General features: G+C 38.9%; 1 long non-coding RNA gene across 1 annotated transcript in view; it reads right to left on the reverse strand.

The window, feature by feature from the left end:
* Positions 1-15,209, reverse strand: part of LOC117937845 — a 456,187-nt gene that overhangs the window by 163,192 nt on the left and 277,786 nt on the right. The window contains exon 2 of the long non-coding RNA XR_004655266.1: positions 10,021-10,032. This is a non-coding gene — a long non-coding RNA (uncharacterized LOC117937845). The remainder of the gene's footprint in view (positions 1-10,020; positions 10,033-15,209) is intronic.

The following is a 15,209-nucleotide window of genomic DNA, read 5'->3' on the forward strand; positions in this document are numbered from 1 at the left end:
CAGTGTCCAAAGTAACATCTCTGCTGCAGAAGGAAGCTATGCTATGCATCATCACCTGAGCCACCACCTTTCTGCCTCTTGTTTTTTTCTCTCGCTGCCTCTCTCTCTCTTAAAGTCTGCTTTGTTGGGAGTGTTGATTTGTTTTCTTCTATGGCAGCTTACAGGCTCAGACTTGAGTCAACAGTTTTCTTATAGCTCAGACAAACGCATTGTGTCACCTTTTTAGGATTATCTACAGAAGCAACAAGCTTTTGGAGACACTACCAAACAAAATCCTGAATTAAGCAGAATGCACAGTACTCTGAGCAAAATGGTGTCCCAAAAATGGTCCTACATAAGCAACTTTGCTCAGTGAAGAGTAGTTTCACAACAGATATGAATCTTGGTGGAACATGTTTTAAGGGTTTAAAAATAGCACAGGCTTACATAATAATTAGATAGAGATAATTACAAATATTAAAACAATTTGTTTGTCCATTAGCCCATTGTTTGTTTGCTTTGTTTAACTAATGGATAACCATAAAAAACGCATCGAAACATTTAAACACCCCCAGAATCCAAAGAAAAACCTCTTTAATTGCACAGCGAACTGTTAAACTGTTTATTTATTGGATATAGGGAGAGTTAAAGTGGGAAGTACTGTAACAGCAAAATGGAAACAGAAGCTAAATAAAAGTGGGAAGTACTGTAACAGCAAAATGGAAACAGAAGCTAAATAAACATATAGGTATAGTTTCAATACTCTATAAATCAACATTTTGTGGAAATTATTCATGAAATCGTTGAAATATTCTGGTCAGAAACTGGATGGGCTGTTTAATTTTAAAGTTGAATTTGTTTCAAAAGGCAAAAGAAGAAGACAAGATGGGGTATACAGAGCATTCAATATGTTTGCAAGGCTGGAATAAAAACAAAAAACACTCAGGATCTCAGCACAAAGATTTGCCACTTATTCTTTCTTATCTCTCATTAGTATGGTCTCATTCGTGTCCTCAGAGGGTCAGGCAGCCAACCACATCAGCCAGTGACAGGTCTAGGATCGCAAGGCAGCCTGATAGTCCAATACTGTCGAGGTATTCTCTTCTAGAAGAACAGGAGGCTGGTGTCGGACATGTTAGCCAACAGCACGTTGCTGCAAAACATAGTGTGTCTTGCATTTCAAGTTGTGTTTGCCTTGTAGGCTGCCAGTAAACATGACGTCTCTGAAGTCAGCCACTGGTTTGTAGAAATGGTGTTACTCTGCATTTTAAGAGTTTTAGCCTCTCCAAAAACACAAATTCAAAGGTGTAAGGAATGGGTTAAATGTTCAGTAGGAAGGATTGTGAGGATCCAGGCCAAAGAATTTGAACATTGACAACTTCTCAGTCCCTCTCCTCCTTTCTGCTATAGCCCAAATGGTCTCCTAAGCCCCTCCCTCCACAAGGGAAAATGAATGTGCGCATGAGCAGTGATTGACACACAGTTAGACCCCCCCCCCCCTCGACTCTGATTGGTGCAACTGAACAGGGAGCGGTGAATTTTTTAGTTTTTTTTGTAGGGGGTGCCAGAGGAGCCAGAATTTTACTTGCTTCATGTAGATTTACATAAATTTCAGCAAATATGACAGAAAGTTAGTTTATAAGTCTTACCTACTGCATCTTTAAATGTACTGTTTAATTGTTAGCACACCATACCATCATTACTTCTAAGGCCAACTAAATTAGTGCCTTGAGAGTGTATGTTAAAAACAAAGCCCTGTATTTGCCCACTGTGAGGAAGCTGGTCCTGGCTGCTAGAAGACTTTATGCTAATGTAACAATGTGACTTTTTGCTGGACATTCATCTTTAGCCTCAGTCTTTTGGCATATCGTGTGTGTGACTCACCACTGACTGACTGGTGAACTTTCACAAGTTGTTTGTTTTGTACATGGCTGAGGGGAGAAACTATCCAGTCATCCAGGAAATAGGAGAGCAGCCATGTGATATAGAGAGGAGAGTCTCTTTCAGGCATCCAGTCCACCTGAGACTGAAATCATTCTGGGTGTTCAGCAGCCCGTTGATGGATGGACACACTTCTTTTATTGCTTTTTCTGGCCTTTGATCATCCCATTGTGGACACACTATTTCATATTTTATCTGCACTGCAACACTATTTGCTTTAATTTACTATACCAAGAGGCCTGTGGTTGCGAAAGGTAACTTCAAATAAGAGTTTGCTCCCCCACCGCTTCTTGTATTTGTGTGTGAAAGAATGTAAGCGTGTTTGTGTGAGAGGTAGAAATCATGCGTCTGGTTGATTAAACGTCTGCAACTCAAACTACCTCATGGCCTTGGTGTTTATTGGCAGGCACTTCAGAAAATACACACACACACACACACACACACACACACACACACACACAATATTAACACCCCCGTTTCTATTGAGCTTTGCTTCGTAATGAGCATCCAACAGTAATTTAAGGCCATAGTCCTGACACCCATATTGATTAGGTGGACAGGGCATGAAGAACACTAACAAATCAGTGCAGAAGTGTTAAATTGCCTCTCTCATCAAATAAATCAGCACTATAGAATGGCCATAAGTTCATGTCCTCTCTATTGCATCTCAGCAATTTTTTATTTCATGTCATGTTTTAATACTGTGCCTCCAACAGATATCGTTGACCCCCGTTTCCTAACAGTGACTTCTACATTTATTTATTATCTGCATAAAACTGTATGCCCCATTTTTGGCACAGATAATAGGTAATTGTGACACATGTGAAATGAAAGTGATGTAGAATAATAATGCAGATAAAGGCCAGTTCTAAGATTTTGACATTATAATTGATTTTTTTATAGTCCCTCAAACCTTTCAAAAGGTGCGATTGCTATTGCACTAGTGGGAGATCTGATCACAACAAGTCATCCTAATAAGTGCAGTGTGCTTTTTTAAATGGAATCATGTGCTTAATAAACTGCATATATAGCCCTTTTGCACCAACATCCTGTTCAGATTAGGGTAATTTTTCTATGCACAATCCATGTAACTGTGCAAGTACAATTGTTTGCGGTGGGTTGTGATAATTTGGCAGTATGATTGACATTGACGGGACAATGAGTTCACTAGGCTCACAATACACAATGACTTGATAACTGACTGTCAAAACCAAATGTAATTCCCCATTTTTAAACTGAATGTATGTTGATTCGGTTGGTTCCAGGCTCTGATTTGGTTATGTTGTCATTCCAATCTGGCAACACTAAAAACCCGCATGCATGGATGTACAATTTACGTTGTGAATTCATTAAAACAATTACCTCTGCAAAAGGATTTTTAAGAAAATGCTATAAACACATTTATTTGGCCTATTGCATTTTGGTGAGAACCCTATGTAAACATTACATTATTTACTTGCAAAATGTACACAGGGTACTCTAAGGTTTTTTCCTAAAAAGGTTCTTATGGAATTAATGGGAGTGACTCCTCTCCACCTATCTCAGCCAGAAGATCAACTAAACTTCTATTTAAAAATGTGTAAAATGGGTTTTCTTTTTAACTGAGTACTGTTACGTCAAACCCTTGGCCTTCCTTGTCCTTGTTACGTGAGGCATCACAGACTAATTTGTAAACACCGGTACACAGTGTGAGTTTTCATCAATTCTGCATATTCCCATTTTGCAAACATCTCACCTCCTGCTACCATCTGGAGCTCCCAGTGTTCAAAGCTGCTTTGTGCAGATATACAGGCAGTCATGAGTGGTAAACTGAGAAACTGTCAATCAAGTTATCAGAAAAGGTGGCTGCAGGTCAACCAACAAATGTAATTATTTCTGCGGTGGATGAAATTACATTTTAAAAAGAATGGGGAATAGTCATGCCAATATGCTAATTAAGATATATATTTACAGTTCTTGAATGGACTTCATGTGTAATTTTCTACTATGGTATGCTGTGTTTCACAGCATACCATGTCACTCTGAACAGTGTCACTCTGCCATGATTATTCCTAGGGCACCCAGCCAGGGGGTAGAGGGAAAACCTTTTGACAGAATGGAACGGTGGCTGAACTCAAACCTTAAAAAAAAAGTTCTTGTATGCCAAATATTAGTGTGTAGGATCTGAAATGTTATCACTTTGACACCCTCTGGTGGTTGTACCAAGAATAGTATTCTTGAAGGCAGCACTGCGCTCAGCCCTTTAAATTGAAAAATACAGTAAATCATTCAAAATTCTAAATGTAGCAACTTTAAAAGGTGTAGTTTGCAATGACAACTTCTCTTTTATGTAAAGTTTACATGTAAAAATCAAGTCCATCATAGACCGTGGCATGTACTGCTTTACAATTATGTAAGGCATAATCTGTGTTTACACATACTGGCCCTGTCGATTGTAGGAAACAGTGAAGGTTTGTTTACAAATAACAGGCTCTTTAAATATACATTTGAATATTAATAAATGATATATGATGAAGAGGCTTAATGCGTCACAACTGCACTGTTATCTTAAATTGAGACATAGGCTCCAGCTAATCTGAGTCATGACCATGATATATAATCATCTCCTATTGTCATGTAAATCGACATGTAAATAATTTGCTGCATTGTGACAATGGTACAAAACTTGTCATATGCAACTTTGTGCCCCTTCTTGTAACGGGCTGAATGTAAATTCTGTGACACATTACTGCGTCTGGTAGCATAAAATCTTCCAACACAGAGCTTCTATATTTCTCTGCAGGAGTTTCTCTTCACCTGGAGCAAAGCTCATTTCACTGGAAAATTGGCTCTACAACTCAGCTCCTCACACCCCCATTCTCTCCGCCTGCCTGTCTAAATTCAGCCATTATTGTAGTGCCTTAAGCACTAATCCAATTAGCTATAGGAAGCAAATGGAGCTATCTCTCATTTTAGCTTGTCACCTGCTCAAGGGGGCAAGGGGAGGGGAAGCAACGTGTTTTATGGGGATTGCGACTTGAGGGAATAGATGATACCTAGCATGCAAATATTTCAAGCCTGCAGACAAGGAGTTTTGACAATAAAGTGAACCATCATTGAAAATGACTTGGCAGTTGTATTAGAGAGAGGGAATGTAGTATCACAAAGATGGCTCCACTGCCTAATCCCCCCCCCCCAAAAAAACTGCTAAAACATTTGCTCATGGCTCGCCCTTCAACACTTCATTGCTTAGTGATTAAACCTCAACATTTCACGCCGCTGACTTGTTTGACTCTCTTCTGTAACCTCAGGTGGACGGTCAGATTCTTGGCCCTGTGCCGATCTATTAGACACTGTAAACATACCTTCAACTACAAAAGGACTTGCCCCAGATCGCCCTTGGCAGTCAGACATCCACGCAGAAGCCATATTTCTCAGAGTTCTTCGCTTGATGCCAGATGGTGTCAGTGCTCACAATGCCTGAAACCAGTGTGGGTGGTGAATTCAAAATGTACCTGAAGCAATGATTTTAAAATGAGTAAATGGATGGGCTGGCTACCATTTTCTAGTTTGGAGGAACACTAAAACTAATTTAGGTCAGTAAAATGGTAGAACGTGTTCAGGTTTATTAAAGCATAAATCGGCTTATCCAATATGACTTGTGACCACCTCATCAGGATGGAGAAGGTAATAAACAACATCAAGTTGTGGGTAATTGGCAACCCAGTCTCATGAATCATATCTTACAGACATAAGTGTGTTTTATATTGGTGTCACCATCCAGCAGCCTAACAGTTTTAAATCGTGTGCATCTTTGAGGTTGGCAATGGCCAGGAGGCTGATGTCATCAAGTCCTAAACCTCCCGCCACAAGATCAGCTTTTCCCCCAATGGCAGCCGGCCTCATCAACCCCCACTGACTCTCATCCCACACCATGAACACTATGCATCGAGCTCCTTCTCTCCCACTATTATCCCTGTACATTGCACACATTCTTTATGCTTTTGCACATCCCATCCTCTTTGATTCAAACACATTTGACAGTTGATATTTTATTGTAATTGTATTTATTCACAATTCTTGACTTTTGAAGGACTTGTTTTTTCTTACAGTTAAGCTGTTCTTAAAACCACTTTTAATTTTTATGTTCATACACCATTAAAATTCATAAAATTCATCCAAATAAACCATAGCCTCACTTTAAAATTGGTAGAAAATGGTTTTAAATTAATATGTGAAAACAAAATGGACTGGTTGCATCTTTATGCAACATTAAAGAAACAACTCAAAACAAGTAAACTGCTTTCCAACTAAAACCTGTTGAACCAAGGCTGCCATATTTTCTTTGGGAAAAATTACTTTGGCCTTTTTTCCCCTTTGCTAGAAGTAAAAACACCTCAACTCGGCAGTGCCTGATAATGGACGGAGCATCATTGTGGGTGACAACAAATGTATTTCTGTCTAACAATCTTCCCCACTGCATGTTGGATGCTGCACATTTCCTGTCTGTTCTCTGGTATTTTTACATGAAGGGCTGGTGAGACATTTGTAGCTTTGTCCTGCTCTGACTGTCGCCATGAACATCATGTAGCACTGGCAGACCTTGCCTGTAGTGCTGCCTGCCTCTTTGCCGCCACAGTGCCCTGTCATGATGACAGTTCTGCCTTTTGCCCTCCGAGCTTTTCTAACTGTGTAGCTTGTGTTGGATTGGACCATGATGAAATGGACGCACAGGGAGCAAATACCTGCTGGTGGTTCAGTCTGTTTTAACACTGGTACATGACAGCAGGTTCTGGGGAGGTCAGGTCGGGATGACTTCCTGCTAGCATTTTTTAAAGTTTATAACAATACTCAGACACAAACACTATGAAAGTCTATTTTCCATTTGTTAGATAGATGTTTGGATGTCCCTCTATTACGGCAGGAAGAAAGAACATTCAAATGCACTTTGGAACAAAATGCCTGTTGGATAATGTATGACAACAAAGCTTGGCACTGGCTTGTGGCCATACCCTTAGCATTAATAGGAACAACCGAAACAAACACCAAAGACAAAAAGGCATTTTGTCTTAAGTGACTAATCAAAAGCTGTCAGCTATCAAACCTCTATCAAAGGCTGCTTTCACAGAAGGGAGCAGATGTTACTCCTGAGTCCATTCATCTAAAAGGATGCAGTTTGTTTGTAGTTCACAAGTTTAACTGTAGTGCAATGTCATACTTCAAAGAAAGCGTTTGAACGCTTCCTGTTTAATTCTGCAGCTTTTTCCGTTGTGTCAAGTAGAGGATGGGCCCACCAGCTGTGTTCAGGACGAACGCCAATCTTCATGTCTCTGGAGGGAGAGGGGATGAAACAGAGAAGACTAATTGAGACCAAGTCCACCCCCTGCTTGCGCGAGCTGCCAGTCTCTTGGCTGGAGACACTTACTGTAGGTAATTACAGTGCTAGAGAGCACCAGTCTCTCAAACTAATGTGCAATCACAGGTTGGAACCTGACATTAAAGAAAATCGTACCCTATTTGGTTCACATAAGCATCCTTGTAGATTTAACTGTGTTCCTGCTGCCTCCCTGCAATCATTCATTTGTGCCCCTGCTGGAAATGTAACCACTTTACACCACACGGTGTATACTACAATCAAATCTGCAACATATTTTTTCAAAGCGGGAACCTCCAGAATGTCTAACATGTTCCTAGTAGTATTGCACCAGCATGAAGGACACTATATACACAGAGGGCTCTCAATATTTGATAGCTGTCTCACAATATATGAATCTCGCAGCAGAAGGTATACTGTCCATGTCGGCAACTGCTAAATTATTTAGAATGAGTTGAATGGTAATGTAACAATGGTTTCAGCAGATGGTTAAATCAGGTTGGGATAATGGAGTGCCTCTGTCATGCAATGTAGTTTTTGCACCATTTATTTTTTTAAGTGCATATTTGTGCCTTCAAAGCAAATCCCCCCCTCACCCATTCATGATGAAACAGGATTAAATGTTTATTTAGCAACTACACGCCAAATAGTCAAAGCTGGGATCACCTACGCAGTAGCGTTAAAGTACTAACATCCTAAAAATGTTTATGGACATTTGTATGCACCCAGGCACAGCTCAGTGGGGGGATGTGGATCCCTTGAGCTCTCTAAACAGTCACTGGTGCTTTGTAGCATATTATTCTGGGATTTTCACTGATGCTTGTCCTATGTAAGGCGAGCTCACTAACAGTACACTCACTAACAATACAAATCTAAGACATCAGGCAAAGCCCATGTGAGTCTAAATGTCTAAAAAGTTTTTTCCTCCAACTGGCGCATTATATTTATTATTTAGATTATGTTGTCTCCTGATGTCACAGACAAAGAAGACCATATCTTTTTCATTTTTCTTTGCATTTTTAACTTTTATTGCTTAATTATCTTGATAGACAAGAAATGATAAACACCTAGTAAGGCACATTAAATATGGATCTTTGAGATTCACCAAGCTTGTACGTGAGGCAGCTCAAACCTAGTGACTAGGCCTACAGTTGGTACTGCAGATCACATGATTCATTGGTTGACAAAAATAAAAACAGAGAATGCCTGGTTAGGCCGACATGTAAAATGCCAACATTTCATGGTGTGTTTCACGATGACCATTTCACAAACTGCCATGACACTGGGCTGAGCTATCATAGCTTTAAGTTTTGTTGCAGTGTTCAGTGTTATTTGACCTCCTCTGTCCAGGTATAAACTGCTTCACTAAAGAGCAAGAGTTGTGAGACAGGAGTCAATGGTACAAATGGTCTACATCTTTTCATAAACTGAATGTATTGTCCTGTTTGTAACAAAGCTAAGCCAGAGGAGTCACTTATCAACCACTCATTTTTTAAGAAGACTCATTCACTTTGCCATTTGCAGTTATAGTTTATTTATTTATTTTTATTTCCATGACCTTACTCATGTTGTCTCACCAAAATGTGCATTCGGTTTAATTTCCATTCTTTAAAAGCTGTAAATAGGTTGTTCATTTCCTTAGTGCATAATATTGTGGGAGAAACATTGTCCACCAACAACACCTATCAAGGACATTCTGCATGCCTTGTGACATAAACTTAAATTTTGCATTTTTGTAATCTTTCCAATGTGAATGGACACAAACTAGTTTAACAACTGGGACACAGTTCAGCCACTGTATACAGGCAACAGTAAATGTGACTGCGAGCTCTACAGAGAGGTTGTGCCTTCTGGGAAGCAAACAGAGAAAGCAGCATAGAGACGTTTAAATAGGCCAACCAGCAGGTTCACCAAATCATCAATAATGAGCCTCAATTACCAGAAGCACCATACCTGCTAGGAGGGCCGGACCCACAGCCTCCAGACACAACCCCCCACATTCTTCCCTCCACTGGCATGCCTTATCAGTGGTTTTCTTCTCCTCTTTTAATCGTGTGTGTTTTGAAAAGTGCTACAAAAATAAGCTTTATTACTTCAATTAGTTTATTGTTTTCAATGTGACCCCATGAAGCATTGACTGTGTGTAAGGGACAATAGTAAATAGTAATAGTAAAGCAACAGAAAAGTGTATGTATTCCGTATTACCACACACACACACACACACACACACACACACACACACACACACACACACACACACACACACACACAGAGTTTTATGTGGGCTATTATTAGACTCTGAGCTTTTAAATTTGACCCGATCCATCACAGCTGTGATGACTAAGAAGACAAAATGCCCACAAGCTCATAGATATGGCACATTGTGTCAGTGTCTAGTGTTGGATGATCATTTGCTTAACGTGAGATATTATTACGTTCAACATGACTAATTTAATTGAACATTAATTTGTGTGGCCCTCCTCAGGCATCAAACTCTATCTATGTTCACTTAAAGTTATATCAAGCTAAATACTCCAATGTTTTAATATAGATAGATACATAGATAAATGGATAGATAGATAGAGAGATAGATAGATAGATAGATAGATAGATAGATAGATAGATAGATAGATAGATAGACAGACACACAGACAGACAGACAGATAGATAGATAGATAGATAGATAGATAGATAGATAGATAGATAGATAGATAGACACATTTTTTCAATCATTTTTTTATTACAACCTAATCATCCACCTTGGTCCTGGGCATATCAGATTTAAAAAAAACCTAAGGCAACAGAGTTTAGATGCCATCATCTCTTTGACCTTTGTTACAAATATGTCATAGTATGATGTTATTGAGTGCCTTTCTTTTTAGTCCTTGTGTTGTCCTTCACGTCACGGAGACTTGTTTGGTTTATTGACACGTTCGAGTGCAGGCTGGCTCTCGGGACCCCGAAGGACGAGGCCCCCCCGCCAGTTCATGTGAAATGACATTACATAATATGCAAAGTCACCGGGGACCCGAAGGACTACACAACCACAAAAAATGAACTAGATCTTGGCCGAGCCATCGCTAAGGTAATTAGAGGTGATTGGTTACACCTGGGATTTTTCTGCTAGGTCAAAGTGTGAAAAGGTCTATTTGTAGGGCCTCACAGGATTTATTAACTGAAGAAACCAAAAGGATTTAAAATTATCTCCAACCAATATATGAGAAAAGAGCTACATATTTAGACTTTTTACTTTATGACAGTAGTGAAAATTGTTGTCTTTTAACAGTTTTAATTTAATTCCATTTTTTAATACCTTTATCGTGGTTTATGATGGGATCAAGATACAGTACAGCAATTGAAAATAACTTATTTTGGATAAACAATCTTGCTTTTACACAATACCATGCTGCTAACAGCAATACATTCTAAAGCTTTATCACAACACATCTTCCCTCGCTATGATTATTGCTCAACGGAAATACATGCAGAAAGAGATGAAGATGTGGGTTGAAAGAGGTGAAATGAATGTCAGCTCCAGCGTTATATCAGCCATCTTAGTCCAAATGTCAGCCAGGCTTCATTTCTGATAAAGAAACAGAGTTATCAAACTGCTTCCTATTGCTGCTGCCATGGTGACAGGAAGGTATAGAGGAGGTGAATAAGAGGCAAGCGATAACGCTCAGAAATAGACGTTGCCGCTGCATCCATGCATTGCTGTTGTGTTATGAAATTGTCTACACCTGGAGTCAATGTGGCTTTTCAAAAGGTTGTTTCTGTATTTGTTATAAAGAAATGAAAACACTTCAATCTGAGTTTGTAATGTGTAAAAAACACATTAGCCTTTTTGCAACCAATGTCTTTATTCACTGTCATGTTTAAGGCTTTACACTGTTTGTTGCAACTTGCATCTCTCGTCTAAAGCAACCGGGTTTTTAATGCCGACCAAATTGCATTTTTGTGTTCATTCAATGGGATTTGAGAGGATTTCACAATATCCAGGAGTGGCAAAATGAATAAACCCATAGTAGAGCATTTAATCCTTTGAGTGAAAAACACACACACACACACACACACACACACACACACACACACACACACACACACACACACACACACACACACACACACACACACAACCAACAACAAAAAAACAATGCTTTAATTCTGAGGTAGAACTAGAAATAAAGCACATAGAAAGGAAATATGATTGGAAAATTGTCACTGTTTTCTAATTTAGGAAAGTTTTTTTCTTGCAGCTACAGATATACAGTAACGGATGGACTTCTGTACCTCAATGAAACACTGATCATTATTCTTAAAATTGCTCTCTTCCCCTCTTTATTTTCAGTGATTCTACATTTCACACTTTTATAATAACCTGGAATGAAGCAATATTAGCAAATAACTGATGCTAATATTACTATTACTTACTACTACTCTTTCTATTTTATACTTTTATATTCACAAGTCATCATTCAGAAATCTGCTAAATCCAAAGGCTTTCAGGCTTCACAGCTTGAAAACATTAACTTAAAGGTGTCGTGCGTTCTTCACTATTTTGCCATGATTTGCATAATAATAAAACTCACTTTTACGAATTATGTCTTTAAAGTTTTTACTTTTAATATTTAAGTCTTTAAAAATGCTATAAGATGGAAATTGCATCAAGATTACTTCTAAAATGCTGACAGTTTAATTAACTTTGCAAGTTAAACACTGATGATACAATCACACATAGATGTGCTGCAGTGGGTGAAATTTGAAATATTGGGACAAAAATGCCTGACACTCTAATCACATCACATCTAAACACTGTTCCCAGTTGAGTAATTGTGTTGGTTAAGAGTAGACAAACAACAAAGCCATTATTTCAACATGCATGCACTCTCACTCCTTCACTGTTGTTGACTATTGTTGTTAATGTTAACGGTAACATAAAAGCCCCCATAATCATTCTTGTCAGTTCCAAATAACAAAGCTTACAGCATCTCCCTGTACTGTTTTGACTGGAATTAGATAGAAACATTGCCCTCATTCTTTCCTTTTCACTAAATTATCTTTCCTGACACTTTATTTCAGCTTGAACCTTGACTTCAGCTGAGAAAACAAACACGTTAACATAAGGGGTAGAGTGTGGATTTGATGAATAACGTAGAGAAAAAGTATGCAAAGTATGCCTGAGGAAAAATACATATTTTGTTGAAGGAAAATTTTTGTGTGTGTGTCTCAGCTGGGTAAGGCACAATGCTATGTGTGATGTGTGTTGTTTGAATACAGCCTGGGACCATTGTCACATGCTGTCTGTATCGTTTCTCCACACTTTTTTTCTTGCGGTTAAAGTGTTGTCTTACCCAAATTACAGGAAAACTGATTTTCTCACTTACCTATCGTGGTATCTAGCCATGGAAACAGTTCTAGTGAAATTGGCCCATGTTTCAAAATATGTCTATGAAATGTGTGCCTCTGTTTTTGGTGCACACAGCATTGAAAAATGATTTTTTTAAAATGCAACAGGAACACTGTCCCAGTGTATACAATGCGTTTGTCACTAGATCTTCATACAAAAATCACAAACTAGATTGTCAGTCTCCCCAAAACACTTAGACAAACAATAAAAAATCTTGTTATGATCTCTATCATTTTATCTTTAAGGTCATGTGAACTAGTGTTCACTGTTGGTTTGAGACCTTTAAAGACACATATGCCGACTATACTTCCGCCTTCAGACATTTTGTGAGAGTGAAGGGAACGTATCTGAGGTCCTATCTTCCCTCTGTGGCACCAGTATACAAAGCTGAGCAGAGCAGCAGAGTTCTGCCCCTACTTGTTCTTTCAAACACATTGCCCACACAAAGATGACACAGAGCTTGTTTCAAAGTATCCCTTTTTAATGTAAACATAGCAATAGGACATTGTGAAAATACACAACTATGTAACAACTAAGTAAAAGTCATGCGTTCTGGATATATATAAGCTCAAAACCTTAAGTAATTAGAAATTAACACTATGTAGTTGTCAGCAACATTTAAATAAAATACATTAAATAAATTAAATGGTCCATCATGATGTTTTTGGATTAATTGTACAGCTGCATCAGGTTGTGCTCATGTCAACTAGGCTATACTGTTGAGTAGTTTAATCTACAGCAATGCAGCATTGCATCATAAGCTACAAGATCATCACCGCTGTAGCGAAGCTGTTCTCGGAAAACCACTTATCTCAATACACGTGACAGTAAAATGAGCTCAGAAAGAGCCCTACTACTGATCCAAGAAAGCTTTTTAAAGAGTTTTAGTTAGAAGAAGAAGGATGATTTTCTCAACACATAAAGGAACATTTTATCCTTCAGTTTATCAGAAATTTTTTTAGCACTATTTTCCCGATATTGCTGTTGAATTCTTTAAATGTAATTTAAAAGAAAACGTTAATTCCCTTGAACTTAATTGTATTGCATAAATAGGAGATGGATATTTTAAAATCTGGGCAAATTAAACCCAAGTTATATGCATGGCTGAATATTACCAAAGCTAGTCTTACTAACCACATATGTTCTGCTTTTTTTTTTTTTAAAGGACACAAGACCCCTGTAAATCTGGAAATGCTGTGGTTTTCTATTACGGTCCTGTTCTCATACATACATACATTAGTCTATAAAACGGACTGCTGCTTAGTTCATTGGGGCCAAACTTAAGCTTATTTATTATGCATAACTGCAAATGAGGCATAATGATGGAGAAGGAAGCAGACCATAATGAAATCTTCCTTTCACTCAGTCACTGCTGCATATTCATTTCTCCTCTCAGCCAGCATGCTTTCATTGTTCTCAGATGCCTACAGACAGTTGAGTCCTTCAACCAGCTGCAACACATTCTGGAGTGAATCACAGGTTTAAAAGCTGCGCTCTGAATCGCAGGGCATGAATTCAATGAGTGAGTAAATGCAAAACCTTTTGTTTGCATCATATATTGATGCAATGCCATACCGCCCATTGATCTGATGCATTGAGATCACATTAACAAACAGGAAAAGAACATTAACACAGCTCGGTTTCCAGCAACCTTGATCCAGGAATGATTTTAAATGCGTTCTGTGTCATGAGGACAAAAAAAAGAAGAAAGAAAACTAGGCCTTTTGTCTACACAGCATTTTCTCTCATGAATGGCAATTAAATATCCTCAAAGGCTCTTTTTATCTTCAACAATAACATGACCTTGAAGAACCTCACATTTAAAAGAAAGAAAACAATGAAAAATGTTTGTCAGGTTTTAGACGTGACTGTGGAAAATGGCAAAGGTCAGCCGTTCGTGTAGTTAATTTGTTCGGCCATGTTAACAGACTTTGTCGGCCTCTTTTTGGATCAAGGGTGTGCGACTCCTGTCTCTGCGAGGACATTGTAAGAACACAGCATCCAGCACACTAATCCAATTAAATGTGTTTGTCAAGGCTGTGATGCGCCCGAGCCAAAGCGGCGATGAAGGTTGTGCCGCCGCTCTGCAGCAGCAGGAGGAGCCAGGGCTCTCCAGAGACCGATGTGACGTGGGTCCACGCACGGCCAGACAAAACTGAGCTCATGAGCATGTTTACAGTGAGTGCACAAGGCAACCAGCAGCTCAATTATTCAGCATGTGTAAGTAATGACTTTCTCCTGTTATCAATGACCCATGCCTATGCTTATTTATGAAAGGATACTTGTGCGTATTAGGCAGAAGATGAAGGAGCAGGAGATTGAAGATGTTTGCCTTTATAGTGATTCAGGCTTTACGCTACATTGTGTAAGAATTTCTCCCATCTAGGGGTGAAATTGTATATGACAACCAACTAAATTTCCCTTTCTACGCCCCCCCCATTCCGTGCGCGTCCCCCATTCCGAGCGCGTTCTAACTCCTACGGTGGCCGGACCAAGTGTAATAATACTTTTCCGTTATTTTGGTTCCAT

Source organism: Etheostoma cragini, chromosome 22, assembly GCF_013103735.1.
Source record: "Etheostoma cragini isolate CJK2018 chromosome 22, CSU_Ecrag_1.0, whole genome shotgun sequence".
NCBI classification, from domain to species: domain Eukaryota; kingdom Metazoa; phylum Chordata; class Actinopteri; order Perciformes; family Percidae; genus Etheostoma; species Etheostoma cragini.